The sequence below is a fragment of the Balaenoptera physalus genome, assembly GCF_965194825.1.
Source record: "Balaenoptera physalus genome assembly, chromosome: 3".
NCBI classification, from domain to species: domain Eukaryota; kingdom Metazoa; phylum Chordata; class Mammalia; order Artiodactyla; family Balaenopteridae; genus Balaenoptera; species Balaenoptera physalus.
Genome location: NC_138890.1, coordinates 70,534,215 through 70,548,013, shown reverse-complemented (window position 1 = coordinate 70,548,013; position 13,799 = coordinate 70,534,215). Strand labels below are relative to the sequence as shown.

At 38.1% G+C, this 13,799-nt stretch overlaps 1 pseudogene across 1 annotated transcript in view; it reads left to right on the top strand.

Annotated features, from left to right (window-relative positions):
- Positions 1 to 85: 85 nt before the first annotated feature.
- LOC309658826 (17S U2 SnRNP complex component HTATSF1 pseudogene) overlaps positions 86 to 13,799 on the top strand; it is a 39,151-nt pseudogene continuing 25,437 nt past the window's right edge. Inside the window, exon 1 of the transcript XR_014268312.1 lies at positions 86 to 12,688. The product of XR_014268312.1 is annotated as a 17S U2 SnRNP complex component HTATSF1 pseudogene (transcript). The remainder of the gene's footprint in view (positions 12,689 to 13,799) is intronic.

The window sequence follows — 13,799 nt, the reverse complement described above, 5'->3', positions numbered from 1 at the left end:
AAGGTAACTAACTAAATGTATGTGCTCCTGTTTCCCTTATCCTAAACTCACATTAAGATGCTAGAAGAAATGTAAAAATATGAAACAACAAAGCACGAAAACTGGTAAGCCCAAAGCATTTAGGAATTTTGGGAAGATATATAAATGGGATCAAATTGACGCTAAAATCCAACAGAGCTGTAGAAACCACTAATAATACAGGGAAAGAATAGACTAGACTAGGACCCATGTGTTAACACTAAGATCAGAGTCATAAAGGGTTTGAGTATGAACAGGTTTTTGAGTAGTTAACTGGGAAATGTATCATAAGGATAGTGTAATAAGCACAATGGTACTTATCTCCATCTGAAGCACCAGGCTCCAGTGTTTGCCTCAAGCCAAAAACATATGAGAGACTCTCTTACCAAAGTGAGCTAACTTCCATGGGAGGGGGTGGTGGAGCTGGACTAAGAAGCAGAGTAGGGGACAATGGCGACTGCGTCAGCCTAAGTGGGCCTCCATTTTCAAGTGGTTTCTGGGCGTTGCCGTGGGAGCTGCAGTCATCTCAGACTTGATCGGCGGCAGCAGCTTGTGTGTGTGCTTCTGCCATGTTGTGGATCGACCGGCGGCAGCAAGACCTGGCAGGGTGAACCAGCGTCAGCTTGGCCTCTTCGCTCGCTTGGACCCTGCCCCTGGGCTAAATCGGCAACATGAGTGGCAACAACTTGGATGTGAACGACGAGTTTGATGAGCAGTTGCGAATGTAAGAATTGTACGGAGACACCAAGGACTGTGACACCCAGAAAGATCCCAGTGGAGAAACCGATTCTTTCGGGCAGCAGCCGACTGACACCCTGTATGAATGGGACCTGGACAAGAAGGCTTGTTTCCCCAAGATCACTGAAGATTTTATTGCTACATATCAGGCCAATTATGGCTTTTCTAATCATGGTGCATCTAGTTCTACTGCGAGCGTCCAAGATGTCAGTGCTAGGACTGCAGAGGAACCTCCGCAAAGAAAAACTCCGGAACCCAGTTATCCCAAAAGAGGGGAGAAAAGAGAAAGGCTGAATCAGGATGGTTTCATGTTGAAGAAGACAGAAATACAAATGTGTATGTGTCTGATTTGCCTCCAGACACTACAGTGGATGAACTTATACAGCTCATGTCCAAGTTTTGCATTATTATGAGAGATCTTCAAACAGAAGAATTTAAGGTCAAGCTTTACAAAGATAATCAAGGAAATCTTAAAGGAGATGGACTTTGCTGTTATTTGAAGAGAGAATCTGTGGATCTCGTATTAAAACTTTTGGATGAAGATGAAATTAGAGGCTACAAATTACATGTGGAGGTGGCAAAGTTTCAACTGAAAGGGGAATACACCTCAAAGAAGAAGAAGTGCAAAGACTATAAGAAAAAGTTGTCTATGCAACAAAAGCAGTTGGATTGGAGACCTGAGAGAAGAGCTGGCCCATCCCAAATACGCCACGAGCAAGTTGTCGTCATCAAAAATATGTTTCATCATTTGGATTTTGAGGATGATCCACATGGATTTTGAGGATGATCGTTCATGCTGAACGAGATCAGAGAAAACCTTCAAGTAGAGTGTTCAAAGTTTGGACAAATTAGGAAGCTCCTTCTCTTTGATAGGCACCCTGATGGTGTGGCCTCTGTGTCCTTTAGGGATCCCGAGGAAGCTGGTTATTGTATTCAAACCCTCAATGGAATGTGGTTTGGTGGCCATCAAATCACTGCCCAAGTGTGGGATGGGACTACAGATTATCAGGTGGAGGAGACCACGAGAGAAAGGGAGGAAAGGCTGAGAGGATGGGAGGCTTTCCTCAACACTCCCGAGGCCAACAGAGGCCTTCAGCATTCAAATTCCATCTGTGCTCCAGAAGGGTGGGACCTTCTAGAGTTAGGCATTTTTCAGAGCACCCTGGCACATCTCAAACAAATGTTCAAGAAGCCGCAACTGAAATGGCATTTGAAGAACTTATAGATGAAAAGAAGTTTGAAAAAACAGAAGATAGGGGACAAGATGAAGAAGCTGCTTCTGAAAAAGATGCTAAAGGAAGTGGCCCTGAAAAAGAGGCTGAAGAAGGCTGTCCCCAAAAAGAATCTGAAGAGAGCTGCCTCGAAAGAGAGTTTGAGGAAGGCTGTCCCAAAAGAGAGCGTGAAGAAGACTTCTCCGACGGAGAGTCCAGAGAAGGCAGCCCCGAGACGTAGCATGAAGAGGGTAGTCCTAAAAAAGGGTTGAAAGAGAATGGCCCTGAATGAGAGTCCAAAAAGAAGAGACCCAAAATGGATCCGGATGAGAATGGCCTTGAGCAGGAGTCTGAGGAGGAGGCCAGCCCCCAAAAGGCAGCTGAAGACAGCAGCTCAGAACGAGGGTCTGAAGAGTGCTCGGAAAAGCAGTTTGAAGATGACTGAAAAAAGAGTTAAAAGAAGACGGCCTTGAGAAAGGTTTTGAGGAAGAGGGCTCTGAAAAGGAATTTAATGAAAACGTTTCTGAAGAAGAGTTAGAAGAAAATGACTCTAAAAAATCAGAATTCAAAGATGACAGCTCCAGGAAAGTGTTTGATGAAGAAGGCTCTGAGAAGGAATTTGATGAAGAGTCAGATGAGAAGGAAGAAACATATGAAAAAGTATTTGACGATGAGTCGGATGAAAAAGAGGACAAAGAAGCAGAAGAAAAGGGGCTGGGAGATGCAAATGAAAAGGATGAAGAAGACGATGCAGATGAAAAGATGTTTGAAGATTCAGATGGAAAAGAAGATGAGGAAGATGTAGATGTAAAAGAAGATGAAGTCATAGATGAAAAGATGTTCAAAGATGATGATTCCAATGAGAAGTTGTTTGATGACAATTCCAGTGACAAGTTGTTTGAAGATTCCGATGAGAGAGGGACTGCAGGTGGTTTAGGGAATGTTAAGGAGGAAGGGCCCCTGTCTACAGGCAGCAGCTTTGTCCTCAGTAGTGATGACGATGATGACAACACTGTTTAATCCCTTAAACTTGCTTTGTAGGGCAATTCCTCCATCTCCATTTTGCTTCTGCTCCAGGGTAATTACTAGTAGTGTTACATGAATGTGTGCATAGAGGTAGGATGCCATCAGATTAATGCAGTGAAGTGTTCATGGTTACCTGTACTTAATGATTTTAAATACATGTGAATTGGCTTTTCAGTTCAAACTTCATAGCATAATACAAGTCAACTGGATCCTTGCCCTTTGTCAAATTTGTTAAGCGCATGCAGAATAATATTTTTTAAAGTGTTCTGATTGAACTTTGTGATATTCAAAAATAAAAAATAAGTTGTTAATATGAAAAAAAAAAAAGGAAGAAGTAGAGTAGGACCCAACAGCAAACTCCTTTGTCCATAAACCTAATTCTCTGTACAACCAGAAGGAAAGTTGACTTTGCCTCGTGTTGCCTCCATATGCTAAAAAGTTTATTTTGGTTGGAAGAGAAGTTGCAGATAGTTCCTTTTTGTCATTGTTAGGAAAACGTGTTATAAAGTTAAAACATTTTTTAAATGTAAAGGTTAACCATAAGTAGCATAGAAATAAAAGGGCACACTTTCAAATGAAAAAAAATGAAAGAAAATAATATCAGTTTTGCAAAAATCCATAATTTTAAGAGAAAGAAATTTTTTAAATGAATAGAAATAGAAAAAGTTAAATAAATCTAAGGATAGCCATGTTCCCACTATATAAATGAGAATGGATTAACTGTCTTTATTTAAAAAATATTAAGTAAATGAAGAAATTGGCATTTAATTTTTATATTGATGATCTGGCTGTTCTTTACCTTTACCATTAAAAAACTGTTTTGCCTTTATATTTTTAATTTAGATTACAATGCTATAAATCTGAATGAACTTTTTTTACTAATTCATAGCTCTTTAAAATCTTTGGAGACTAGATTGGGAGACAAGATGGTGGAGTAGAAGGACATGAGCTCACCTCTTCTTGCAGAAACACCAAAATCCAATTAACTGCTGAAAACCATCAACAAAAAACACTGGAACCTACCAAAAAAAGATACCCTACATCCAAAGACAAAGAAGAAGCCACAATGAGACTGTAAGAGGAGTGCAATCGTGATAAAATCAAATTCCATACATGCCAGGTGGGTGACCCACAAACTGGAAAATAATTGTACCACAGAAGTTCTCCCACAGGAGTAAAAGTTCTGAGCCACATGTCAGGCTCCCCAGCCTGGGGGTCTGGCAATTGGAGGAGGTGCCCCCAGAGAATCTGGCTTTGAAGTCCAGCAGGGTTAGATCACAGGAATTCCACAGGACTGGGGGAAACAGAAACTCCACTCTTGGAGGGTGCACACAGGATCTCTTATGCACCAAAACCCAGGGAAAACAGTGAACTCATAAGAGACAGGGCCAGACCTACCTGGGAGTACTGGAGGGTCTCCTGTGGAGGTGGGGGGGGGGGGTGGCTGTGGTTAGCTGCAGGGACAAGGACACTGGCAGCAGTAATTCTGGGGAATACTCATTGGTGTGAACACTCTCAGAGGCCACCATTTTCTCAACAAGACCTAGCCCCACACAATAGCCTGTAGGCTCCAGTGTTGGGGCACCTCAGGCCAAACAACCAACAGGGCAGGAACACAGCGCCACCCATCAGCAGACAGGCTGCTTAAAGTGTTCCTGAGCACACAGCTGCCTGATAAACACACTCCATGACTTGGCCCTGCCCACCAGAGGGATAAGACCCAACTCCACCTACCAGTGGGCAGGAACCAGTCCCTCCCAACTGGAAGCCTGCACAAGCCTCTTAGACAGCCTCATCCACCAGGGGCAGACAGCAGAAGTAAGACAAACTACAACCTTGCAGCCTGCAGAACGGAAACCACAATCACAGAAAGCCAGACAAAATGAGACAGCAGAGGAATATGTCCCAGATGAAGGAACAAGATAAAACTCCAGAAGAACAACTAAGTGCAATGGAGATAGGCAATCTACTGGAAAAAGAATACAAAGTAATGATACTGAAGATGATCCTAGATTTCAGAAAAAGATGGAGGCACAGATAGAGAAAATATAAGAAATGTTTAACAAAGACCTAAAACAACTAAAGAACAAACAAACAGATGAACAATACAATAACTGAAATGAAAAATGCACTAGAAGGAATCAAAAGCAGAGTAACTGAGGCAGAAGAACGGATAAGTGAGCTGGAAGACAGAATGGTGGAATTCACTGCCATGGAACAGAATAAAGCAAAAAGAATGAAAAGAAATGGAGACAGTCTAAGAGATATCTGGGACAAAATTAAACACACCAACAATTGCATGATAGGGGTCCCAGAAGGAGAAGAGTGGGAGAAAGGACCTGAGAAAATATTTGAAGAGATAATAGCTGAAAACTTCCCTAACATGGGAAAGGAAACAGTCACCCAACTCCAGAGAGAGTCCCAGGCGGGATAAACCCAAGGAGGAGCACACTGAGACACATAGTAATTGAACTGACAAAAAATAAAGACAAAGAAAAAATACTAAAAGCAACAAGGGAAAAGCAAAAATAACATACAAGGGAACTCGCATAAGGTTATTGGCTAATTTCTCAGCAGAAACTCTGCAGGCCAGAAGGGAATGGCACAATATAAAGTGATGAAAGGGTAGAATCTACAACCAAGAATACTCTACCCAGCAAGGCTCTCATTCAGATTTGACAGAGAAATCAAAAGCTTTACAGACAAGCAAAAGCTAACAGAATTCAGCACCACCAGACCAGTTTTGCAAGAAATACTAAAGGAACTTCTCTAGGTGAAAAAGAAAAGGCCACAACTAGAAACAAGAAAATTATGAATGGACAAGCTCACTGGTAAAGCCAACCATACAGTAAAGGTAGGAAATCATTCACACACAAATATGATATCAAAACAAGCAATTGTGAGACGAGGAAAGCACAACGCAGGATATTGGAAATGCATTTGAAATTAAAAGACCAGCAACTGAAAACAATCTTGTTTATATATAGATGGCCATATCAAAACCTCATGGTAACTGCAAACCGAAAATCTATAATAGATGCACACACAAAAAATTAAAGGGAATCCAGACACAACACTAAAGTTAGTCATCAAATCACAAGAGAAGAAAACAAAAGAGGAAGGGAAGAAAAAAGACCTACAAAAACACATCCAAAACAATGAACAAAATGGCAATAAGAACATACATATTGATAATTACCTTAAATATACACATATTAAATGCTCCAACCAAGAGATGTAGACTGGCTGAATGGATACAAAAATAAAACCTGTCTTATTTTGTACCCTGTCTACAAGAGACCCACTTTAGATCTAGGGACACATAGAAACTGAAAGTGAAGGGATGGAGAAAGGTCTTCCATGCAAATGGAAACCAAAAGAGAGCTGGAGTAGCAATACTCATATCAGACAAAATAGATTTTAAAATAAAGAATGTTACAAGAGACAAAGAAGGAAATTACATAATGATCAAGGGATCAATCCAAGAAGATATAACAATTGTTAATATATAGGCAGCCAACATAAGAGTGCCTCAATACATAAGGCAGATACTAACAGTCATAAAAGGACAAAGTGACAGTAACACAATAATAGTGGGGAAATTTTTAACACCTCAGTTAAATCAGTGGACATCTCATCCAGGCAGAAAATCAATAAGGAAACACAGGCCTTAAATGACACTTTAGACCAAATGGAATTAATTGATATTTAAAGAGCATTCCATCCAAAAGCAGAATACGTATTCTGCTCAAGTGCATATGGAACATTCTCCAGGATTGATCAAATGCTGGGCCACAAAGCAAGCCTTGGTAAATTTAAGAAAATTGAAATCATATCAAGCATCTTTTCCTACCATAACACTGAGATTAGAAATCAACTACAAGAAAAAAAAAAACTATAAAAAACACAAACATGTGGAGGCTAAACAATATGCTACTAAATAACCAATGGATCCCTGAAGAAATCAAAGAGGAAATCAAAAAATACCTAGAGACAGATGAAAATGAAAGCACAATGATCCAAAACCTATGGGATGCAGCAAATCAGTTCTAAGAGGGAAGTTTATAGCAATATAGTCTTACCTCAGGAGACAAGAAAAAAATCTCAAATAAACAACCTAAACTTACACCTAAAGCAAATAGAAAAAGAAGAACAAACAAAACCCATAGTTAGTAGAAGGAAAGAAATCATAAAGATCAGAGCAGAAATAAATGAAATCGAGATGAAGAAAACAATAGAAAAGATAAATGAAACTAAAAACTGGTTCTTTGGAAAGATAAACAAAATTGATAAACATTTAGCCAGACTCATCAAGAGGATCGTAAGAGACTACTACAAGCAACTATATGCCAATAAAATGGACAACCTAGAAGAAATGGACAAATTCTTAGAAAGGTACAATCTTCCAAGATTGAACCATGTAGAAATAGAAAATGTGAACAGACCAATCACAAGTACTGAAATTGAAACTGAGATTTAAAAACTTGCAACAAAAAAAAGTCCAGGACCAGATGGCTTCACAGGCAAATTCTATCAAACAATCAGAGAAGAGTTAACACATAGACTTCTGAAACTATTCCAAAAAATTGCAGAGGAGCACTCTCAAACTCGTTCTATGAGGCCACCATCACCCTGATACCAAAACCGGAAAAAGATATCACAAAAAAAGAAAATTATAGACCAATATCACTGATGAACATAGATACAAAAACTCTGAACAAAATACTAGCAAACAGAATCCAGCAACATATTAAAAGGATCATACACCATGATCAAGTGGGATGTATCCCAGGAATGCAAGGATTCTTTAATATACGCAAATCAATCAATGTGATTCACCATATTAACAAATTGAAGAATAAAAACCATATGATCATCTCAATAGATGCAGAAAAACTTTTGAGAAAATTCAACACCCATTTATGATAAAAACTCTCCTGAAAGTGGGCATAGAGGGAACCTACCTCAACATAATAAAGGCCGTATATGACAAACCCACAGCAAACATCATACTCAATGGTGAAAAACTGAAAGCATTTCCACTAAGATCAGGAAGAAGACAAGGATGTCCACTCTTGCCACTCTTATTCAACATAGTTTTGGAAGTCCTAGCCACGGCAATCAGAGAAGAAAAAGAAATAAAAGGAATCCAAATCAGAAAAGAAGAAGTAAAACTGTCACTGTTTGCAGATGACATGATACTATACATAGAAAATCCTAAAGATGCTACCAGAAAAGTAATAGAGCTCATCAATGAATTCAGTTAAGTTGCAGGATACAAAATAAATACACAGAAATATGTTGCATTTCTATACACTAACAACGAAAGATCAGAAAGAGAAATTAAAGAAACAATCCCATTTATTATCACATCAAAAAGAATAAAATACCTAGGAATAAACCTACCTAAGGAGGCAGAAGACCTGTACTCTGAAAACTGTAAGATGCTGATGAAAGAAATAGAAGATGACACAAACAGATGGAAAGAAATACTATGTTCTTGGATTGGAAGAATCAATATTGTCAAAATGACTGTACTACCCAAAGCAATCTACAGATTCAATGCAATCACTATCAAATTACCAATGGCATTTTTCACAGAACTAGAACAACAACAAAAAAATCTTAAAACCTGTATGGCAACACAAAAGACCCCAAATAGCCAAAGCAATCTTGAGAAAGAAAAACAGAGCTGGAGGAATCAGGCTCCCTGACTTCAGACTATACTACAAAGCTACCATCATCAAAACAGTATGGTACTGGCACAAAAACAGAAATATAGATCAATGGAACAGGATAGAAAGCCCAGTAATAAACCCACGCACCTATGGTCAATTAATCTACAACAAAGGAGGCAAAACTATAAAATGGAGAAAAGACAGTCTCTTCAATAAATGGTGCTGGAAAAACTGGACAGCTACATATTAAAAAATTAGAACATTCTTTAACACCATACACAAAAAATAAACACAAAATGGATTAAAGACCTAAATGTAAGACTGAACACTATAAACCTCTTAGAGGAAAACATAGGAAGAACACTCTTTGACATAAATCACAGCAAGATCTTTTTTGACCCACCTCCTAGAGTAATGGAAATAAAAACAAAAATATACCAATGGGACCTAATTAAACTCAAAAGCTTTTGCACAGCAAAGGAAACCATAAAGAAAACGAAAAGACAACCCACAGAATGGGAGGAAATATTTGCAAACAATCCAACTGATAAGGGATTAATCTCCAGAATTTACAAATAACTCATGTGGCTCAATATCACAAAAAGACAACAACCCAATCAAAAAATTTGCAGAAGATGTAAATAGACTTTTCTCCAAAGATGACATACAGATGGCCAAAAGGCACATGAAAAGATGCTCAACATCACTAATTGTTAGAGAAATGCAAGCCAAAATGACAATGAGATACTCCAATAAAGATGTTAAAAAAAAAAAATAAGACAATGAGGTATCACCTCACACCAGTCAGAATGGCCATCATCAAAAAGTCTGCAAACAATAAATACTGGAGAGGGTGTGGAGAAAGGGACCCCTCCTACACTGTTGGTGGGAATGTAAAGTGATACAGCCACTATGGAGAACAGTATGGGGTTTCCTTAAGAAACTAAAATAGAGCTACCATATGATCCAGCAATCCCACTCCTGGGTATATATCCAGAGAAAACCATTGTTCAAAAGTATACCTGCACCCCATTTTTCATTGCAGTGTTGTTTACAATAGCCAAGACATGGAAGCAACCTAAACATCCATCAAAAGATAAATCAGTAAAGAAGATGCGGTACTTATATACAACAGAATATTAGCCATTAAGAAGAATGAAATAGTGCCATTTGCAGCAACATGGATGGACCTGGAGATTATCATACTAAGTTAAGTATATCAGACAGAGAAAGACAAATACCATATGATATCATTTATATGCAGAATCTAAAAAAAAAATGATACAGATTGAACTTATTTACAAAACAGAAACAGACTCAGAAATTTAGACAACAAATTTATGGTTATGGGAGGGGAGATTGGGCGTTTTGGGTTGACATGTACACACTGCTATGTTTAAAATAGATAACAAACAAGGACCTACTGTACAGCACAGGTTTGAGGGTTTGAGGGTTATTTTCGAAAGCAATCTTGGCAATAGACATAAAATTTTTTCAGTATACCAGAAGCTCAGCAAACCTCAAACTGGAAAAATACAAAGAAAATCATACCAAGGCACATTATGATCACACTGCTGGAAACTACAGATAAAGAGAAATTCTTGACAGCAGTTAGAGAATAAAACAGCATGTTACATTAAAAATAATAATAAAGGACTTCCCTGGTGGCACAGTGGTTAAGAATTCGCCTGCCAATGCAGGGGACATGGGTTTGATCCCTGGGCCGGGAAGATCCCACATGCCATGGAGCAACTAACCCCATGCGCCACAGCTACTGAGCCTGCACTCTAGAGCCTGCGAGCCACAACTACTGAGCCCACATGCCACAACTACTGAAGCCCATGCACCTAGAGCCCGTGCTCCACAACAAGAGAAGCCACCGCAGTGAGCAGTCACCACAATGAGAAGCTCGTGCACCACAACGAAGAGTAGCTCCCACTCTCTGCAATTAGAGAAAGCCCGCGTGCAACAGCGGACTCAACACAGCCAAAAATAAAGAAATAAAAATTTTAAATAATAATAATAATAATAATAGAATAAACCACCGGTTTGAATTATGGCTCACTTCTCATTGAAACTATGAAAGACAGAAGAAAATGGAATAATATTTTTAAAATGATAAGTAACTGAAGCCAGAATTCTATATGCCGGAAAAGTATTCTTTAAGGACGAAAATGAAATAAAAGAAGTTTCAGATAAAAAAAATTTATAGCCAGGAATCGTGTATTAGAAGAAATACTACGGTAGCTTCTATAGACCAAGGAAAAATAAGAGCAAGTAGAAACTCCTATCTTCAGGAAGGAATGAAGAATATTGAAAATGGTTAATATGTGGGTAAATATAAAAGATTATGTTATTTCTTTGTTTAAAAAATATTATTTCTTTGTTTAAAGCATAATTTGTAATACTGTTCTGGGTGCTTATACTCTGTGTAGATGTAATGCAAATAATAATTATAGCATAGAGAATGTGAAATTCAATGGAAAAATTATAGGTGTCTATGAAGCACTGGGGAAAGAAATCTTAAGATTCATTACAAATTAGGAAACTGTAACCTAAAATAAGGATGAGATACTTTTTACCAATGAGATTTGAACAATTAAAAAGATTGGATCTGTCTAGAGCTGGCAACATACTAAAAATAGAACTCTTATAGGCATTGTTGGTGGGCCTATAAATGGGTGCAACTTTCTGGAGGATAGTACCTATCAGAATATAAAATGCATGTAACTTTGACCCAACAATTCTACTTCTAGGAATAAAAAGTTACTGATAGTGAGCCAGTATTTATGTCAGATTATATTCAGTTCAGGGCAACATTATTAATTGAAGAATTGAAGACAGCCTAAAATATAGAAAAGTAAAATAAATATTGGTAGAATCCATATTTTGTGTTGCTCTGCAATGATTACAAAGAGTGACTGAAAAGTCAGCATGTGCTGACATGGAATAATTTCCATGTTATATCAGTAAGAATGGGGGTTACAAAGGGTATTTATCATTCGTTAAAAATACATTGAGAAGTATAAATATTTACAAGGACAGTTTCAGATAGTCTAATTAATTAAGTATAGAATTGGATGGGGAATGGGTGGGTTTTTACTTTTTACTCTTTACCCTCTGTGTCATTTGAATTGAAAAACTGCCATACACTGCTTATGTATGCTTTTAAGACAATTTTAAAGTTAAGTATCTTGGCATCTTTAAGGAATGCATAAGACAGATAGCAGAGAATTGAATTAACTGTTATTACAGGGGGGAATTTAAGATACTCAACCTTTCTCAGTAGAAATAATTTTTAGGTTGTCATTTTCTCACTCAATAAAATTCACTTCCCTGTAAATTCTACCACTTCTTGACATATTTAAGATGAATTAAGACAGTTCAAGAGAAGAGAAAAAAGCATCTGATATTTTTTACAAACTTCATAGATGAGTGTTATCTTCTTGAGGAAGAACACTCTGGCTGTTAATTCTGCCTACATATCAGTAAATTTGTAAGTAAATTTTTAAATGTGTAACAAAAATCAAGTTTGAACCACATTCTTGATGATCTTTCATTGTTTGTTACATCTGCTTTTTTACTAGTGAAAGGATTTATTATTGAGACTGTGGTTTTTGGACCAGAAAGCTCTGGGCAATGTCTTCACCAAATTAAAAGTCAAAGTTAAAATGCAGTACTAAAAATGTCTATGGAGTTTACTAACCTCTTACAGTGCTTTCATTGTCTTTTCCTTAGTCAGAATTTTGGTCTCTTGATTTAATCTGACATTTAGTCTATGTAAACTATTTGACTCACCTCCTCTGGAGACAGGGGCATAGCTGTATGATTACCATCTGTGTACTCTGTCACATTTCAACAGTGAGGTGAGAGAGTGAAAGTATGATTGCGTTTCTCAGTCAACACAACCTGACCTTGTGAAGAGTGATGCTTCCTCCTCTTCATCAAACTACTGCAGGAAGCCGTTATTGCCACAGTCCCCAGCCTCCAACAAGAGACATGGTTCTCAAGGCCAGAGTGAGTAACAATCATTTTTGCATCTTTTAATATGCAGATTCTCAGTTGCTACCCAATTCTACTGAATCAGAAACTCTGTTGGATATAGGTCCTGGGAACTTGCATTTTAACAACTCCCCTAAGATTCTGAGCTCTGGCTATATATTGTGTCCCATTTCTTTATTCTCATTCTCCAACTCTCCCTGCTGCCCAGAGTTTCCTCTAGGCCCTCTTGGAACCCAGATCTGCACATACCAAATCCCCTATAAACCCTCAATGTCTTATCAAACCCATCCTTCCAACTATTTGCCTTATTGGAAATGTGGCTCTCCCTGGAGGGTACCATTTTCCCTTTGGTCCACTAAAGTGGAGGTTGTAAATACTCGTATACCCCAAATAGTGTGGTCCAGAGGTTATGCTCTTTGTACCTCATGGTCCCTTCTGGACTATTATGATTCCTGGTCCTGTGAGGACCCTGCAATCTTGCTATAACATCCTCATGTCTTGGTACTGCCACCTCATCCTCTGAAAACTTCATCAAAGGGCTCACAGCCTTCTTCTCTCTCTAATTCATGTCATCAGTCAATCCCAATCTTCATTAAACCAATTGGTTTCTCATGTTTTCTTCACTATAAAATACTTCCTCATGCTTTCCCAATCTTCCATTCCTCATCCACCCCACTCCATTCAGCTGATAGCTCCCCTCACACTTAATTGAGAATATATGTCACCATATGGGAACACCATCATTTTCATAGCATGCAAAAAATGTAAGTCTCTATGCCAATTACTTTCATTTTTCTTGCCATGAAATGAATGTTCCTTTTACTATCAAAAGCCATTCTTATTATATATGTTCTGGAACTCATCTTCTCTGCCCCACTTAAGAATTCTTCCTGATTATCTCCCTTTCTCTTCTGAATTTAACCTTTCCTCTCTATTTGATTATTTTCCTCAGTATATAAGTATGTTCTGTTATTTTCCATATTTAAAAAGACTTTCCTTTTCTAGAACTAGACAAGGTGATTTTAAAGTATGTGTGGAAAAATATCTAAGATAATTTTGAAAAAAGAAGAGCCATGAGGGCTAATGAGTCATATCTCATATTAAAACATATTATAAGGGCTTCCCT